Source organism: Glossina fuscipes, unplaced genomic scaffold (genome assembly GCF_014805625.2).
Source record: "Glossina fuscipes isolate IAEA_lab_2018 unplaced genomic scaffold, Yale_Gfus_2 90, whole genome shotgun sequence".
Taxonomy (NCBI): Eukaryota; Metazoa; Arthropoda; class Insecta; order Diptera; family Glossinidae; genus Glossina; species Glossina fuscipes.
In genome coordinates, this window is record NW_023998444.1 from 2,046,298 (window position 1) to 2,064,491 (window position 18,194).

The 18,194-nt window shown below is 34.1% G+C and overlaps 1 protein-coding gene across 7 annotated transcripts in view; it reads left to right on the forward strand.

Annotated features, from left to right (window-relative positions):
* Positions 1-18,194, forward strand: part of LOC119638529 (uncharacterized protein DDB_G0271670-like) — an 88,697-nt gene that overhangs the window by 16,538 nt on the left and 53,965 nt on the right. For 2 of the 7 annotated variants that reach the window (XM_038035373.1, XM_038035380.1), the window contains exon 1: positions 14,980-15,537. The exons of the other annotated variants lie outside the window; for them this stretch is intronic. The gene's annotated coding sequence lies outside the window, so the exon portion shown is untranslated. Of the gene's footprint in view, positions 1-14,979; positions 15,538-18,194 lie in introns of those variants that run through there. 7 annotated transcript variants of the gene reach the window in all.

Consider the following 18,194-nt stretch of genomic DNA (forward strand, 5'->3'; position numbering starts at 1 on the left):
GTAAATAGATGAATGGACGGAAAACGGAGTAGCAATAGATGAGTAAATATGCAGATGGCCGGCCGAAAAGCCAAAGCTATATAACAGCGGGTGGGAGCATGGACAGAAAGATGAGATGGAAAGAGTGAGTGATAGACTTCATTGAAGCCAGCTCTGAATAGCTTAACTGCTCTCTATAAAAATCTTTGGTTTGTGTCTTTGCTGCTTATTTTTAAGTGCAATTTTACAGTCTTCAGAATTGCATGGTTCTTAAGTACTATACTAAAAGAGTAAATTGATAGATTTTTCTTGATGACATTATCGCATCGCATAGAGCGCAACTGCATCAAGTTGCTTTCCATTTTTGCAGGCAATGATTCTAACTAAGGCAAGAAAGACAAGAGCGCTACCATTTATTTTATGGCTTCTGAATGAGATTAAAAGTCACCTTTAATTTTTGTCTTTGTAATTATTTTAGTAAAATTTAAAACCAAAAAATTAAAACATATTTTCTATATAACGAAAGAAATAAATAAAAATAACTTCAACGAACTATCGACAATTAATTTTAACACCTTTTCATATCGAGATGAAATTGAGCAATGAAACGATGATTTCAGTCAACAGGAAAAAAAACAAAAAACAAAACAACGGAATTTAACAGAAAAGAAAAAAAAAGAACAAAAAAGAGGAGAACAAACAGATCCATAAATCAACAAAGGCCAACATTTTTAACATTGACCCGCTATGCAAAAAAAAAAAAAAAACCAAGCATTACCAACAGACACAAAAACACACATGAACGAGATTAACGCAAAAGACAACAAATACTGAAATAACGCAAATAAAAAAAATAAAAAAAACACAAACATTTTATACAAAAAATGAAAAGAAAAAAAATTAATTCCCGATAGTCGCACTGGAAAACAAAAGCAAGCGCAAGTAATTTATCTTTTCACCAATTTTAAGCGTATCATGTATACGTCAACGCTTCTATTAATGTAAAAAGTACATATACGAAGAGAAAAAACAAATCGAGACACTAACTGTTGTACGCTGGCCCCTGCTGTAACGCAGGAAATGATAATAAAAGCATCGCTTAGATGTAGAAATTTTTGCATAAATAAAGATCTTTCGGTGAGAGAACGAGAACGAGAATGAGAATGTGAACAGGGGCAAAATGGGTGTGTGTGTGTGTGTTTGTTTGTTTGTTTGTTTGTATGTACTTGTATATTCTGGTTAACCCCAAATAAACAAAGGCAAGCAAGCAAAATAACAAAAGAAGATGAAGAAGCAGAAACCGAAACAGAAGCAGACGCAGAAGAATAAGCAACAGCACCAGTAGTGTCAAAGCTGCTGCTCTTCATGCTAGCTGTTGTTGTTTACTTTTTAATGTTTAACTATAAAGCATTTGCTAATGAGATGGTTGCGCTGTCCTTGCTGATGCTGTTGTTCTTAGCATTTTCTCGTATTACTCTATTAAATAAGTTTTCATTTTTCCTCCTTCCCTTACATCTCGCTTTTATTATTGTATGTGTGTATCTCTGCATTTAATTTCAATATAGTTGTGTGTTTTAAGAAATGTTTATGATTTTCTACAAAATTCATAAAACATTGTACAAAGCTTTGTTTTATTACAAAATCCAGCACAAAGAGTATAGCAAAGCAGCAAATAAATTTTTTGCATTTTTTTAAATTTTTTTATTTATTTATTTTTTCTTTTTTTGCTTTTTGGTCCATTGACCCAGAAGTAGATCTGAGAAGAAAAAAAAAAGAAAAAAGAAACATAAAAACTTAAAGGTTAAATCTTTTTACATTTTATTTCGCAAATATTGTTATGTTGCAGTAGTTAACCAAAACAAAATGAAAAAAAAAACAAAATAGAAACGAATGCAAAGGAATAGCATATTAACCTCTTAAGATGGAACATTCTTGCTTTTCAAATTCAATTCTTCCATCAAAATTACAAATTTGAAACAATTTTCTCATAATCAAATTTGAAACGAATTTGTTGCACACTTCAATATATTTGCTTGAAATACGAATGTCGTAAAGTCTACCTAAAAACTCTACTCAAAGCTTGAAATGTTTGAGGAATTAACGTTTTCGCTGTCTGTCCATTCTTCTGTTTACCAAAAATTGAGACAAAACACTAAAGTTTATTTAAATAATTTAAATATATTCGTGTGAGAGTTTACACCCATTCCGCCCATAAAGCTATAATGATTTTGGATACTATTCACTATCACTTCGGGTACAGATAAATCACATTTGTGTAACATAGATGATCGTATCTTTTGTCGCTTTTGGCCCCATATTGGGCACCGCTTTGTGTAACATAGAATAAATGAGATTTTTATGTATGTCTAAGTCCTCTTATGCACCTCAAAAGGATCAAAACGCAAACGGATAGACGCAAATGTCATTGAAAAGTTAGTTAATTCGACAGTAATGGGGGAGTTTCTATCTTCATCCTCTTATAGAGTCTAGACTAAAGAAATACGCTTGCTAAAACCCTTATCAAGACGGACGGACGTAACTTATTTAGAAGACGAACTGATCTTATGCCCTGGGCCACAATCCCGGCCCTACCGTGAAAGCTGATATGAAGAGTCCCTGCAACCCAGTAAGTAAGCGCTCACTATACAGCCAATTACGATAAAGTATGGTCAGCTCACAACTCCGAGTTGGTAGTCGCGACTCTTCGCGACTATTCGTCTACTCGTCTACGCGGCAACTCTAAATTGTCTTCGTGTCGTCTTCGTCCTTCTTATTCTTATGTTATCAGCATACCTACTAAGGCATCCTAAAAAGCCCGATACCAGAAGTGGGTCTGATTACCATCAGCATAATCTTCCTCAATAACCACAAATTAACTGTAAGTTACATTCCTTAGCAAATATTGATCTAAAAGTTTGCGTGTATTCCCTCTTAACTAAGACTTCTACAAATTGTATGTGTAGTGATGGGTATCAAAGATTCGTTTCGAAGCGAACTTTAAACTTTTTACTTCGGATGAGGGTTTATTCAATATTAGATTGTGGCCATTACTTCGTTCGTACGGTTAAAGCTTTGTAAGTCAACTACATTTTATATCATTGCAAAGCAAATGAAAGTCTCTTTTGCAGCATTTTGTCACCAAGTTTTCATTTCAAATTGGATTCAAGTTGGATTGCTTTTAATATTTTGTTGGATACATTAAATCGGTTAACAAATGTTAAAGAAACGTGCTTTTGAAAAAAAAAAAAGAGAAAGCCCTCTTCCAACGATGTCCACAAAATATTTTTACGATATTTTCTTCTTTTTTTTTTTTTTTTGCTTTTATTGCATGACGACGACGACGCCATTTACTTTACGGCATTTCTCTGTAATACTGCTACTATACTATTACAGTGCAAAGAGATGAGAAAAGAATTTCGTTTCAAATTTAACACAAACAAACTACATTTACTTAATAGTAACTTTAATTACGTACTTGATTAAAATAAGAAAATTGGGGCAAAAAAGATAAATAAATATATTTTGTTCATTTTTATAATTAAAACTTGAAGATAATGTAGATGATAATCGTATACGAGTCAGCATAATGGGTTTAAAAAGAGGGCAAAACTTGTAGATTTTATTTTACTTTATTTATTACATTTTCGAACACGACACAGAAACTCTTTTGACAATAAACACGAATTTTGGAATCTCTTTCGCTTATAAGAATTTAACGAAAACCCTTTTGATTTTGCTAATGCAATGTAATTGAATCGCTCTGAGGCAGCAAGATTTATCACTATTTTCCAGATTCCTTTTCCACGTGGTCGGCTACATACTAAATTCGAAATTTTAGCTTATTCCAATTAACTTAAATAATGAGCATTTACTTTATTCTGAAAGCAGAAAGAAATATAGAAAAATCGCCAAATAGAATCGCAGAATAGGCAAGCAAAGAGATGAAGAGATAGACTGCAGCTAGCAGGCAAACAAGCGGGCAGACAGTTGAAGAAGCAATTGAAAATAAGGACTGCTTGGAAGGCGGTCGGAGGGACGGATCCCCCAAGTGACTTGAATAGAAAAAAGATAAGGTCAGGCGGACAGACGGACTGACATGCACAGGCAGAGCCAAACGGATGGACGTACGGAGGAGTAGGAGTACAGAGGGATGGGCGTATGATGTATGGACGGATGAGCGTATGGAGGGATTGACCAACAGCCCTACGAACAAACGGACAGTCGGACGGAAGGAGGGCAAAGTTACACATGAAAGTCGTGAATTGACTTGAGGACAGACAAACAGACCGATGACTTGACAGAGAAACAGAAAAACAGATAAGCAGACAAACGAGAGTGCGATTGGGCAGTTGGAGGGAACAAAGCTCCCAAAAGGGCAAAATAATGGACAGGTATAAGAACAGGCCAATAATGTCTCAACTAAACCAACGGGATGATGATCACATTGACAGAGAGGATATGGAAAGCCCACTAAGAACAAGAAAGAGCCAGTCAACGCTGGACAGACGGACAGACTAATAGGTGGACAAACGGCGCATTGCCATATGGCTAAGCGAACTTAGAATTATAAAAAAATATTTTAAAAATCCCCCAAAAATTTTGGATAAAGTGACAAAACTAGTATACCCTCCTTTTTCCGTTAGTGAACATAATAGCTGTATGCATGAACATATAGATGAACATATAGATGATGTTAAAAGACTATTGAGATATATAAATGTGAGTTGAACGTAATGCTTTTCTTGTTTGCCGCATCATTTACACGCCCTAGCGCCGATTAAATTCATCAGGAATAACTGAAAAGACCATAATAACAATAATAACAACAACGACGAGAAGTCAAAAAAATAAAAAAGGGGCCACCTTTTAATATATATGAGAGTAATATTAAAGAGGAAAATGACTGCAGGAAGACCTTAATAAAATTTATAACCATTTAACAATTCGATGTCGATGTGTACGCACGTTAGCGGGGCGGGGTGAGTGCGTGTACTCTGCGTGTTCGAAAATTTCATTTCATTTTTGTGAATTTATTTTTCTACCACCAAATAAGGGAGAAAAACGGAAATGAAATCGCCGGAAAAAGATTGTGGTGGCTTTCGAAATTATTGCACATTCGTCGTCGTACTTTTTCTTTGTTTTCTTCTTCATTTCTTTTCCTCTTTTACTTTTAGTTAGTTGATGATATTAAAATTTAAAACAATAATAAAAATTCTTTATATAAAAATATGAATGTAAGTTAAAACAATTGCGATTAGTAGAGTAAGTAAAAACGAACCGTAGAATACCCTATCATATCTATTTGAAATTCGAAATAAAATAGTTTTAGAAATGTACTACAAAAACTTTTCAAATTTAAGTGAATATCGGAATGATCTACTGGCGAATTTTTTATTTATTTCTTTTTTTTATCTTCCTAATATGAGCAATCATTGGAGGCATATTCCCTTTACGAGTATCACTTGGTGAATATCACCAGAGAGTAGTCGTGAAAGAGAAGCAACTAGAGAGTGGCTTAGTGAATTTGTATGTGTAAGTTTTATACCGTCACCGACTGAGCACTCACTGTAGCTACGTCTAACTATGATCTATCGCACTGGGACATGAAACCGTGAGCTTTGTTCGACTCTGTAGTCACAACTTTTATCTAGTAAGTTCTGCGGCAGAAATTATATTTTGATGGCTTGATTTTTATAACAAGTCGCTAGATCCAATAAAGTAGCACAAGTGGAGCCAATAGGATCAGAAGATTTGCAGACATACGTATAATCAAGTTAGGCAACGGCTTTTGCCATTCTAAACATTTTATTTAAAACTGCTCTCTTAAGATGATTCATCTAAACCATCAAGATTGTTTCGGTTTGAGCCAACCTTAAGAAGTCCACTAATGATTCATCTCTCTATTTCGTAGAAATTGAAATTTTCTTGGTATATCGTAATGGCTGCTACTTGCATCCTTTTTTTGGGTAAAGGCACTCAGGGGTTGCCCCCTACTCTTGTAACACGAAGTCGGACAAAAGGCAGGAGAAGTTAGGAAAGGAAAAGATATAGGGAGGAGACAGCAGCCATGTGAGTCCGTGTATCCAATCAGTAAGAGTTATGTCTTTTTCAATTGAATACTCGCCTCCGTTTCGATCAAAGTAAACTCTACCGTGCTGAGCTGTGAACTTGCTAACTTACCTAATTCCTATCTAATCAGCTACTCTTGCGGAAGAAGACCTCGCCTATACGTGTGAAATGTTCGGAGGTACCGCATATAGTGTTAGCTTAAATTCTTTTCATAGCCGCTTCTCACAGAAGTTTTCTACATAGGAAAGCTGCTTTTCAGAGCTTCTGATTGCGAAATGCGAAATTGCGAATTTTAATAAGTCTAATATGGATTTACTTAATCGCTCGGTTGACAGCTGCAAAATTTGTTGGTGATGATAGGTTTGAGTAAGTGTTTCTTACATTTGAAAAACTTGCGGCCAGCTACAAAGCATACGCTGCGGCCACTCCCTAACGCTTTCCCTTTCCCAATCCCTCTCTGACTCGCAAAACAGAAAATATGTGAGATTTTTTTTAACGATCGATCCCACGGCCACGCACTCCCCATTCTCCCAGCCAAGGAATAGATTATCCCTGCTTAACAGAACACAGCCTGGAATGGGTTCGTAACTATTAGCAGGGACATGATTAAGCTGACCTCGAACAACAACGCATAGAGCGTTATATTATAGAGTGTTTAAGTGTTTACTAGTTTTTGACTTTATGACAGGAGCCCTTAGACCAAAATCGGTCAAATTAGAGTTCTCACTATATTATCCCTGCAATCTTCGGATATGATCACTGTTATCATAATTGATTTAAGAGCGATTTGTAAGGTCTAGGTTATCAAGAGGGATGTATAACGTTGACACCGTTTGTGGATGCTTATTTTACAGAGAAGGTACTCAGAGTCAGATAGGTCAATCAGAAGCTTTTGAACGAAAGATAGTTTTAGCACAATTCATCTGCTTTCAAGAGTGGGTACCCTTCTTAGCGCTAAGCAATTTCTATTTGATGAAAAGCGGATTTTTGTATTTCAGGGCAGATTACGCAAACAGAACAGTAGAAAGTGTTCTTGTATAATCCGATCATCACCGATGTTAAGTTTAGTTGAGTTTTATTTACAATTTGTGCGTTCTTTAGCTTCCCACCAAGGACAAGAGACGATGGTTTCTAGCAAAACTCGGAATAGAAGAAAAGGGGTAACGTCTCTTGGAGAACTTTTTTTTTAACGGCACATAATTCAATAAATTCAATGTGTAGAAAAGCGATGGGAAACGCTGAGTTTATATACATAGCAACGCGAAGTATTTTGTTGTGAAATACAAAAGGTTTTAGTTGAGCTTTTTTCTGAAACTTATTTAAAACTCAATCATAGACTTAACCTATAAAAAATTGCTATCTTTGGCCTATATAACGATACAGAATGAACTCCAATTACCCTATGCACAAGAGTCCAATCGTGTTAAGCAATGCAAGCAAAAATTTGCACTTGGATGTTATAACCCTTTGACAAAGTTAATACACCTTTAAAATTTTGCTTACAAATGAAAAAGAAAGCAGCATATGGCAACAAGATGAGATCAATCATTATTGAAGCTTTTCTTTTTTTTTTGCTTTTTTTTTTCTATATTTTTATTTTGCTCTCTTTACAGCATGATGACCCGGAAAATATGAAAAATGCAAATTTGTTGAGAGTTGCATTAAAAAAAAAACAAAAAGGAAAAATGAAAAAAAAAAATACGCATCCATAACATTTATGTGCTCACTTGGCATGTTTGTTCACAATCACGTATGCAAGTGCACGTATATCGTATGGTCTCTCTTATATGGCAAATTCTTATTATTTTCGTTTATATATATATATATATATTCTGCATTTTATATCGGTTTAAATGTCAAAGGAGTAAATATAAGAAAAAAAAGAAAAAAAAAGAAAATATAAATTCCACCTTACGTATGTACATATACGTGCATATATCCAGGCAGTGAGCACTCAAGCATATGCATGTCAAAAAAGCATCTTATACAACAAATATTTAAATGATGCTCAATCAAATAAGAAATGAGAAGGAAAAAAATTGCAAAAAAGAATTTAAGAAAAATAACTGTAATAATACATGATTCTATACTTGCAGAAGGATTTTCTTGAATTGAAAAGTGTTTTCGTATTCATGAAACTCTCAAGAATTTCTGATAAGAAAAACCTTTTCTTTTTTTTCTCTTTTCTTTTCTTTTCTTTTCTTTTCATAAAACGGAATATACATACACATCTTTAAATAAATTTTATGAAAAAAGAGTAATAAAAATTTGTAAGAATTATTGATAATGTTTTAAGAACAAAAATCTCTTTATTATTTCTCATTGAAAGCAATGAAATGATTCAACTTTTTTCCGTAAAACATTCTCTGAGCTAGAATTTTTAAAAGAATACAAATCGCTAAAATAAAACGATCTCATGCATTTTGATGACATATTAGAGCAGTGTAAACATGTAAAGAGGCTACAGTGAGCAATAGTCCACCAGTCCAGTTATATATATATATATATATAAAGTACTTTTCAAACACTTTTCAATATATGGCTTTATACGGAAAGTGGCAGTAAAAGTGGTTCGGTCAGAAATCATGTCAATAGCGTTCCTCCTTGAAGGCAAAACATAATGTGCAAAATCTTATCAAATTTTTTTAAAAAAATTTCTATTTGTCGGCCAAAAAGAAAGAAAGAAAACGGAGAGACGGACAGACAATCTAAAATCCATTCAGAAAGTGATTTTAAATCGAGCGAATCTCAATCGGAATCACTGCCTTAATCGAATTAAGACTGTCTCTCCGTCTGTCCCTTTTGATTTCTTCTGATTGTAAATCGAGCGAATCTCAATCGGAATCACTTTCTGCTTTAAATTTGTTTACATGTCACAGTTTGATCGCCCAATGTCTTTTGATCCAAGAACAAAAACAATTGACAATGATTCGGATCAGATCAATTTGCCAATCACTTCCAATATAATGGTTTATTCTCAAAAGTCGCTATAGGAGTAGCTCTACGGTTGCATAAGGTAATGAATGGTAGACCTTGACCATTATAATGCTTTTACTTGTTTCGCAAAAATTTTTTCTTTGCACGATTTTTTCACCTGCGACAAGTTAATGGATGTCAGTATCGAATAAACTCAATAGCTGCCGATGATAAAACTAGTAGTAAAGGTTAGCGAGGTCACAGTTAGTTCTTTGAACTTACGATTGAATAAATGATCTTTCAATCATAAAATTGCTATCAAGTAACTTATTCAACTTACGATCTGATTACTATATCTGGCTGCAAACTGGTTACTGATTTTTTTTATTTATTTTTCCATATGAGTTTTTTTTACGTGATTTCTACGCGTTGGTTGACTCTCTTAACCCTTAGCCCTCGGTTTTTGCTACAGGATAGAAGTCGATGGAATTAATTTTCCCAGAAACGTAATTTTTTTCGCCATCATATATAAAATATATGTGATACAAGTACTTACATGGAAAAATCTCATACATATACAAAATCATTGATATGAAAAAATATAATTAAACTCATTCAATTTATATCTATTTACAACTAATTATGAGAGCCACTTTATGACGATAGTAACATGGGTATTACGGTCCGGTCCAATCAATTGAAAGCAATCTTTTTTTCCAATTAAGCGGTTAGTTGGTGCAGTTAGTGCAACTAAAAATTGCAATAATAATAAACATTTGCAGGGATAAATAATTGAAACCTAAAATCATAAAAACAAACAAACACAAACACAAACACACACACACATAAACACACACACACACACACATGTATTTATAAATGCCTTCAAATTAGAAAAACGCCAATATATTATGGGGTAACATTTAAATAAAATTTTGTTTACTCTAAAATTTAAAAATTTAACCGCCTATTATAGAGGACGATAACTTTAAAATTTATACATAAACAGTCGTAGCTTTATTATTCAGGCTCATGTGCATATAAAGGCTTATATAGGCGTATATGACATAAAAATAATATAAAAATCAAATGCTGTCGAAAAGAGATTTCGTACTCAGTTTAGGTCGCACTTTCTTCGGTCTTCTTAACCTATCATTCTAGATACAATATGTATTTATATGATCCATTCAATAGATTTACATTATATAGCTTAAGCTATTTTACATCGCTTAGCATGGCTCCATCGGTTATTGTCCAAGTTGAAAACATTATTTACTTACTGCCTCTAAATTGTGAAACGTTTCCTTCCTTCTTTGACCACTTTCTTATTCGGTAAGGAAATACGTAACCTAGTAACAGACGTAGAGGACAGAAAAGCCGGAAATTGTGTCAGTAAAATTGTTGAAGACTGCTTACTTACGTTTTGTATTTCTAACCTAGGATTCTATATGCGATATTTATTTATAGATTGAAGCAAAGATCCATTTAATAGATTTACATTACATAGTGTAAGATATTTTACGTAGCTTGACAACACTTCATACGTTATTGTCCAAATTAAAAACGATATTTGCTTACAGCCCCTCCATTAAGAATATTCCCCTTGTAAATGCGATAAATCCTTTGGCCACTTCTTTATTGAAGATCGGATCAAGACCGAACTAGGGCAATAAATTAAGGCAATGGGGTTTTTAGGGTCTTCCTAATCATTGTTTTAATTTCCATTCTAACCGGAATTCACTTGTAGATGGCGTTAATATAACGTGTCCGAAGTGGTGTTTTTTTCAATAATTTTTGTATCTGGCAATAATAAGCTGTCGTAAAACAAGCATATCCCCATAACTAGTCGAAAAGGTTAAGCAACGCGACTAGCAAGTCAGTGTTCGCTTATTCAAATTTCAATGCCTGACTTAACTTTGATCGTAGCTGTAGTGAGTCAGTGGTCACTCGGTGAAAGCATAACACTTATCGATTGGGTCCACGTCTACTAAGCTGTTGCCGTCACATCCCTATGTCTTGCTGTCTTTCTCTCCTCTCACTACTTTCTAAACGTCATTGCGTTGCACGAATAGCGGACATCTCCTGAGTGATTTTAGCCATCAAAACTATATCTATATAAGTCGCAAGCAAAAAGAGCATTTGTAACGAAAATATTACGTTCTACGCTAAATAAAGAGGGTTTGCCGACAAAGCTTGCCTTTCTCCCGAATGATATAACGGAATGTCTTTTTTTCCTCTTATCTTAATTGAGGATGAAAAATAGGTCTATTTCTAGATTCACGGGCGTACGAATTCATGGGAAAGTTCTTCCAACTATCCACCAACTAAGCGGAAAGCTACGCTAATAATTGAAAGAACAACAGTCTTTTCTGGCATGCAATCGATAAATTATCGGAAACATGCGTAGCTAATGCGATGGCTAAGATTTCGAAAAGAATATTGCCTTTTACATAGGCAACAAACCCGGCTTCATATGTATCTACTTCAAGTATAAACCTTCTTCTGAGCAAAAATACGTTCGAATTGTGATAACGAGTTAACAGTTCGAATAAACAGACGGGCAGGGCAATCAGACGCTTTCAAATCATTTTCAGTATTGCATGCTGGACAACAATATATTCCTTTTTTACGCTGCTTATCACCATCTGTGATAAACATTTAACAAATCTAATAATATTTCTCCGCTGTAGTGATGGCTGTAATGATATCGAATTCTTTTTTTTTATTTAATGCATTATGAGTGCTTTGTGAAAATGCTTGAATGAAGCTAAACGAGAGCAAATAGGCATAAAAAAAAAAAAAACACACACAAACCTGTATATATGTACGAAAACATACGTTGAACATATGTAACGATGTCAATATCTGACACCCATTCATATACACATAGATGAATGCATGTTTTCATACATAATTCTATGGTTGTGTATGCTGATAAATAGAGAGAGAGAGAGAAAAAAAAAAGCTCATATACAATAGTAATGTGTTTATTACGGTTGTTTTATATTGTTGTTCTAATGTGTGAATGGATAAATGTGTATGTATGTATGTATGCATGTGTGTGTGTGTGTGTGCATCTGTTTATCAGTATGTCTATTGTTATTGCAAAGTATTGTTATTATTGTCATTGTGTTGATGCTTCTAATGATTTATACGCTCGAAATGAAACACATTGTCTGTTAATTTGGTTTTGTTTTATAAAAAAAAAAAAAAAAAAAAATTCATAACAAGTAAACTAAAAAAAATTAATAAAAGTAAAAGTAGAAAACAGAAAAACAAAAAAAAAAAAATAAATAAATAAAAACAAAAAGTATTTATTACATTAACAGCTGAGAGATATTTTCATATATTTTCGAATTATTTAATATATCAATTATAATTATTTATTATTTTTCTAGAAATTTCGAATAATTTTTCATTTTATTTATAAATTTTTTTTTTTTATTTATCTTTACAATGTTAACCACTACGACAACAAAGAAACTTTTTTTTTTTTTTGTTTTTGTTCAATTCTTTCAATTGCTGTTGCATACGACAATAGCTCCCTTAGGGCTAATAATGCAAAAGTTTATCTTCATATAACGTAAATTAACTAAAAACGACGGTAATAACAAACATTTAAAAGTAGAGACAGTTGTTTTGTATATCTTTCGCGCACGTTCAAGCGAACAAATATAGAGAGAGAGAGGGGAAAATGTTAGATGTGCTTTGGCAGTCTTTACTAGTGTTTACTTACGAAAAGTGGATAACACTTAGTAGTGCTATTGCAATAGAGACACTGGTTGATTTAAAACAAGAGTCGTTAGCTGCTAAGCTCAAGACTACAATTTTATTTTTTTGTAAAGAGGAAGAAATACTTATGTATCTTAGACATTTAATATTTTAAAATCTAAAAGGAAATATCATTATAGTCTAGATGGTGAGACGAGGGGATGTATTTCTGTTATGAACCTATAAACGGTTTTAAATTTATTTTGTTGTATGATCAATCAGTTCAGGGATGCCCTCTAATCATGTAATTCGGTGAGGGGTCAGACTGAGCACTCACTACAGTTGCGACCAAAGTAAACTTCACCGCGTTGGGATTTGGACAGCGAACGGGGTATTGTCTAGATGCGGATAGATGTTATTCAGTGGGATGTCTTCAAATCAATTTCGTTTTTTTGTTTTTATTGATTTTTTTTTTTTTTTTATGACCAGTTATTAAAGGAATGCACTCTGCACATGCAAGCACGATGGTCGCCAGCAATGATTATAGATAGGAAGGGAAGAGTGTGTTTTAACGTCCGCATGCAAAACTGCGCTAAAAAGAACTACGTTCCGAATGCTAATTTGTCATCTAGCCTTAGTCGTTATTGACATGTAAATCTTTAGATTTTACGAGCTAAGTAATAAGTGACATTTTGACCATCATTAACACACATATAAAAGACATCTCTCCTAACCACTCACCCTAGAGACATGTCTAACAATTTCTTTTTGTGACCATCAGTGAGAAACACTTATAAAAGACATCTTTGCTAACCACTCATCCTAGAAATAGGTCTACCAACTTCTTTTTGTGACCTTCATTGACTTACACGTGTATGAGGCATCCCCCTAACCACTCACCGTAGAGACAAGTCTACCAACTTTGTTGTGTGATATCGGTGAAGTCCACATGTAAAAGGCAATCTCTCCAATCCACACACCTAAGCACACGTATAAGAGAAATTTCTCCTAACCAGCCACCCTAGAGACAGGTGTAACAACTTCTTTTTGTGACCATCACTGTTGTACAGGCGTATAAAAGACATCTCGCCTAAATGATTGCTTACGTTTAAGACTTCTTAATAAAATTTAAAAAGCAAAAAAGAGGAAGCAAAAAAAAAACCAAAATGCATTCATTTAATGCATTTAAATCCTATAGCACATCTCATTAGTGCACGTGAACTATTATTAAAAGCATTTTCTTTTCTCTCATTGAAAGTACAAAGCAAAAAGAGTCACGTGCTTACTGCCATTCGAATGCTTACTAAAACACAAAAACACACACACACACACGCAATTGCATGCATACATACATGTATGTAAGTAAAAATGAAATGTAGTACAAGGCCAGTAACAACAACCGCATGTGCAAATACCCACTATGTATATATGCAAAGAGAGAAGCAAGAAAAAAAAAAAAGAAGAAAAGCGTAGCAAATCTCGTTTAATATCTACATACAATATAAGCTATAAACGTAATGATGCTATTGGCTTTAAACAAAACCAAACAAATGAAACACGATAAGGTTTTTGCTAACGTACAAACAGCCTGGTTTCGAATCTTTTGGTACCCGCTCTTCATCTCCATCTCCATCATCCTCATCATCATCATCATCATCATCAGCAGCAGCAGCAGCAGCAGCAGCATCACTGCCTTGTTCTGCTCATTTGAGCAAAACATTCATTCATAGCCATAATCTTTATTATAATAAATTGAATTGCAATGTAAAAGAGATTATTAAGCAAAATTTGTTTGTTTGTCTTTATGCGAATTTTATTTCTTGCTCTTTCCTATAAACTTTTAATTAGATATATTTTTCCGTTTGTCTTTTTTTTTTTTTTTTTTTTTTTGCTATAAAATAATGAGCACATTATATACATTTTCTTGATCTTAAACTTTAACATAATTAATGAGAAAAAGAAAACATTTTTAATATTTTTTTTGTTTTTTTTTTAAGAAAATATTTTTATGGTAAAAGTTGAATGCTTTCAAAACTATTAACTGCTTTCATTTCCTATAGCATTTGTTTGTTTACGGTTGGCTTTCTCTTGCTTTTCTTTTCATTTGTTTTTTTTTTCTCCCCTTGTTTTTTTAGGTCAACATTAAAAACTTTAAACTCTTGTTCGTTGGTATATGAATGGATTTTGTTTTGCATGACCGTTTTTGTTTAGTTTTCATTACATGCGAGAGATGTGGGAGGATGATGATGATGATGATGATGATGGTAGTAGCGGCGTGGTGCGCTTAGTTGACGTTGGCCTTGTTAATGACAAACAATAGCCCCGAGCTAGAAGAAGGCATCATTCTTTTTTTCCCATTTCACGTGGCCCCAACATTAGCATAAGCATACGAAACTGGCTGATTTATGCGTAGTTGCACAACTAACAAACGATTCATTTCTCAGTGCGGGTACGAGGGACACGGCCTTCGACAACGTAAACATTATTTACATTATAATGATAACAATAATAATAATTATAATAAAAATAAAAATAATAATATTCAAGAAGAAGAAAGAAAATTACATTTGGCTCAAACCGAATCTTAAGATGCCCATCACGCATTCCTTTTAACAACTAGATTCGTTGAGTGGATGTTTCGTTTGGTTTCTTGATTCCAAACAAGTAGATCGACGGGCAGATTTAAAACAATATGGCAGACCGCTCAAGACGATTCTTCATATCAAATAGCTTGAACCGAGAGCCGTCTTTATATCGATGCTTCAATGCCGAAAATAGCAATCGACAATTCTACTCAGGTTAATCTTTCCCATGCAAGACGCAGCTTGACAGTCACATCGAAGGGCAGACGGACAGTCACATGTAAGTCAATCTCTACTATTACAGATGCACGGATGTGGAACGTTCATTTCAAAGGGACATATTCTAATCAAATTTTCATTTCGATTATGCAAGATTCAGGGAATTTGTTTATGTCGATCCTTCCTTGTGCTTGACAAATAGATTGGTTTCCTTGATTCAAAGAAGCAGCCTGACGGATATACATACGTTGGTTGCGCTTTTCGATTCTTCAATCCGAATAGTAAATTCGAACACCATATTCATATCGATCCTCAATAGAAGTCAAGTTTCGCCGATCCTTCCTTGTGTTTGACAGATAGGTTGATAACGCTTTACCTCGTTTCAAGGACGCAGGCTGACGAGCATATGTAAGTCTATCGCAGTTTTCAATGATATCGCATTCCATGATATCGCATAACACATTCAAGTCGATCTGCAGTTTCGAAACGGGCAGATTAACGGTTACACCTAATGCGAATTGTCGCTTTAGATATATGTAAGTCGCTCCTTCCCCTCAAAAAGGCAAGATTAAGTAACATATTTACGTCGATCCTTCATTGTAAAAAGGCAGATTGATAAGCATATTTAAGTCAATCTAGCGCTTCAAAAAAGCAGCCTAAGGGACATACGTAAATCCATTCCCCATTTCAAAAATACAAACCAACGGATATGTCTAAATTTATCTTTCCTTCCAAGGAAGCAGGTTTACCAACAAATGTAAGCCGATCGCTGATCAGAATTGTATACCGTTTACAAGGCTTGAGATCCATACCTTTATATATTGCAAGAATTTAACACGTCTAATATACCCACTGCAAGGACTAAGGAAAAGAAAAAAATTAGAAACATCAACTAAAGCAATAGAAGAGGCCCAGCAAGGAAAATGTTTTCATCTTGGCGTTGATCTTTTATAGCCATAAGCTTAGGCGAACATACAGAAAACTCTCCGCTAACTACTCTGGTTTGAATTTCTATACAAACTTCCCTTCTGGTGAAAAAGTACGTATGCAAAATACAGAAGGACTTGAGATAAGTCTACCTTCTCTACTTAGTATAGTAATCGATTCAGATTCACTCTCTAAGCCAGCCTGTCCGTCTGTCCGCTTTGTTTTTATTTGGGTTCAACCTGCGGGGCGCAATTTTTGAAGATGCTTCGATGAAATCTACCACACTGACGTGTTTCGATTCAAGGACGAGAACGATATTGAAAATGGTTCGGATGAAGCCCCTTCTTCGACCATTCTCCATATACTGTTTTTTTTTTGCAAACAGTTATATAAAAGACTATAGCGTGTAGGGTGAGCCTTGACTCAGCATTGGGTTTTTGTCTGGGGTTTTTTTTTCCAAGACATATTTAAAATTTACCTTAAGTTTATTTATCGCTTAAGAGCTATTAGAAGCCAGCCGTGTAGCAATGGGAAACAAATCTGTCGGTCCCTCCCCCAGGTCACAAAAAATGTTCAATGACCTTCAATTTAATCGCTTCTTCAGAATTCTTATATTTTTATTTGTTACAACCCGGATGATATAATTAATATACCAAGTTGTCGTTGGATAATGGGCGTAAAAAGCCATTTTTAAACTGAACAGTCATGGAATCTTAAACACAGAATATAAATGGAAAAAAACTCGCCAGATTATGAAAAAAAAAACAAAATGAAAAAAATCGATGACAAGTAACAAAAAGATCGTAGAAAGTATATAACAGAATAATAGTTGGCTGTGTGTTCGTTTCCTTTTTTTTTCTTTTCCTCCTTTTTTTTTGTGCAACTCACACATTTACACAACGGCAAAGTAACGCAGTCATAAATTCATATTTACATTGTGTTCTCCAATATATTTTTCGCTTATACAATTTTTTCTGATATATTATTTTGGTTCAAAAATTTAAACTTTTATTAAAAGCCAAAATAAATAAATGAATATGGCTTCTTAATGCTTTGCACGGTCTGTTACGCCTGCGATAAGCATGATTTTTATAAATAATTTACAAAAACCGTAATAAATCATGCAGCGACGTCAATAAAGACGTTTTATTTAAAAATAAAAGTTTTTATATATCCGGCACGAAGCTTTTCCCTTTTTTCTTTTTTTTTTTGTTCGAAAATAAATGTATCTCGTCTTTAAAGTCGTTTCTACATATTTACTCTAATACATATTTACTTTTGATTAGATTATGATGGCAGTTTGTTTAAACGCGACTTAGAATTGAAATAATCGGCAGTGGATTGAACAGTGACGGTGACGTAACGCAGCTAGTTGTTCGATTTCGAATTATGTAATCATGAAAATCGCTCAGGTAAACAAACAATGACAAAAAGAAAACTAATCTAATCGAACAAGTTTTGAAGATGAACGAAGCAAAAAGCAACGGACGGACAGACAGACAAACAATGAAACTCTACATTAGACTTAGACACCGTTCTAATTTCTTTATTTGTGTTTGTCGATCTAGTAACGGTGTGTTCCCACAACAGACTCACGGACGGACAGAATCAAATCGACATAGAATTGTAAGCTCTGAGAGATATCTAATGTATTTGTCTGAATTTGGCAAAAGCTATTTATTATAACCATCACTGTTGTGGCTTTAAAGGCGATAGGAACGGAATTTCGGAGGTAATTACGTCACTGTACACTCTGTGTGGAGCCTATTTCCGGGTGAAGTGAAAGCGATT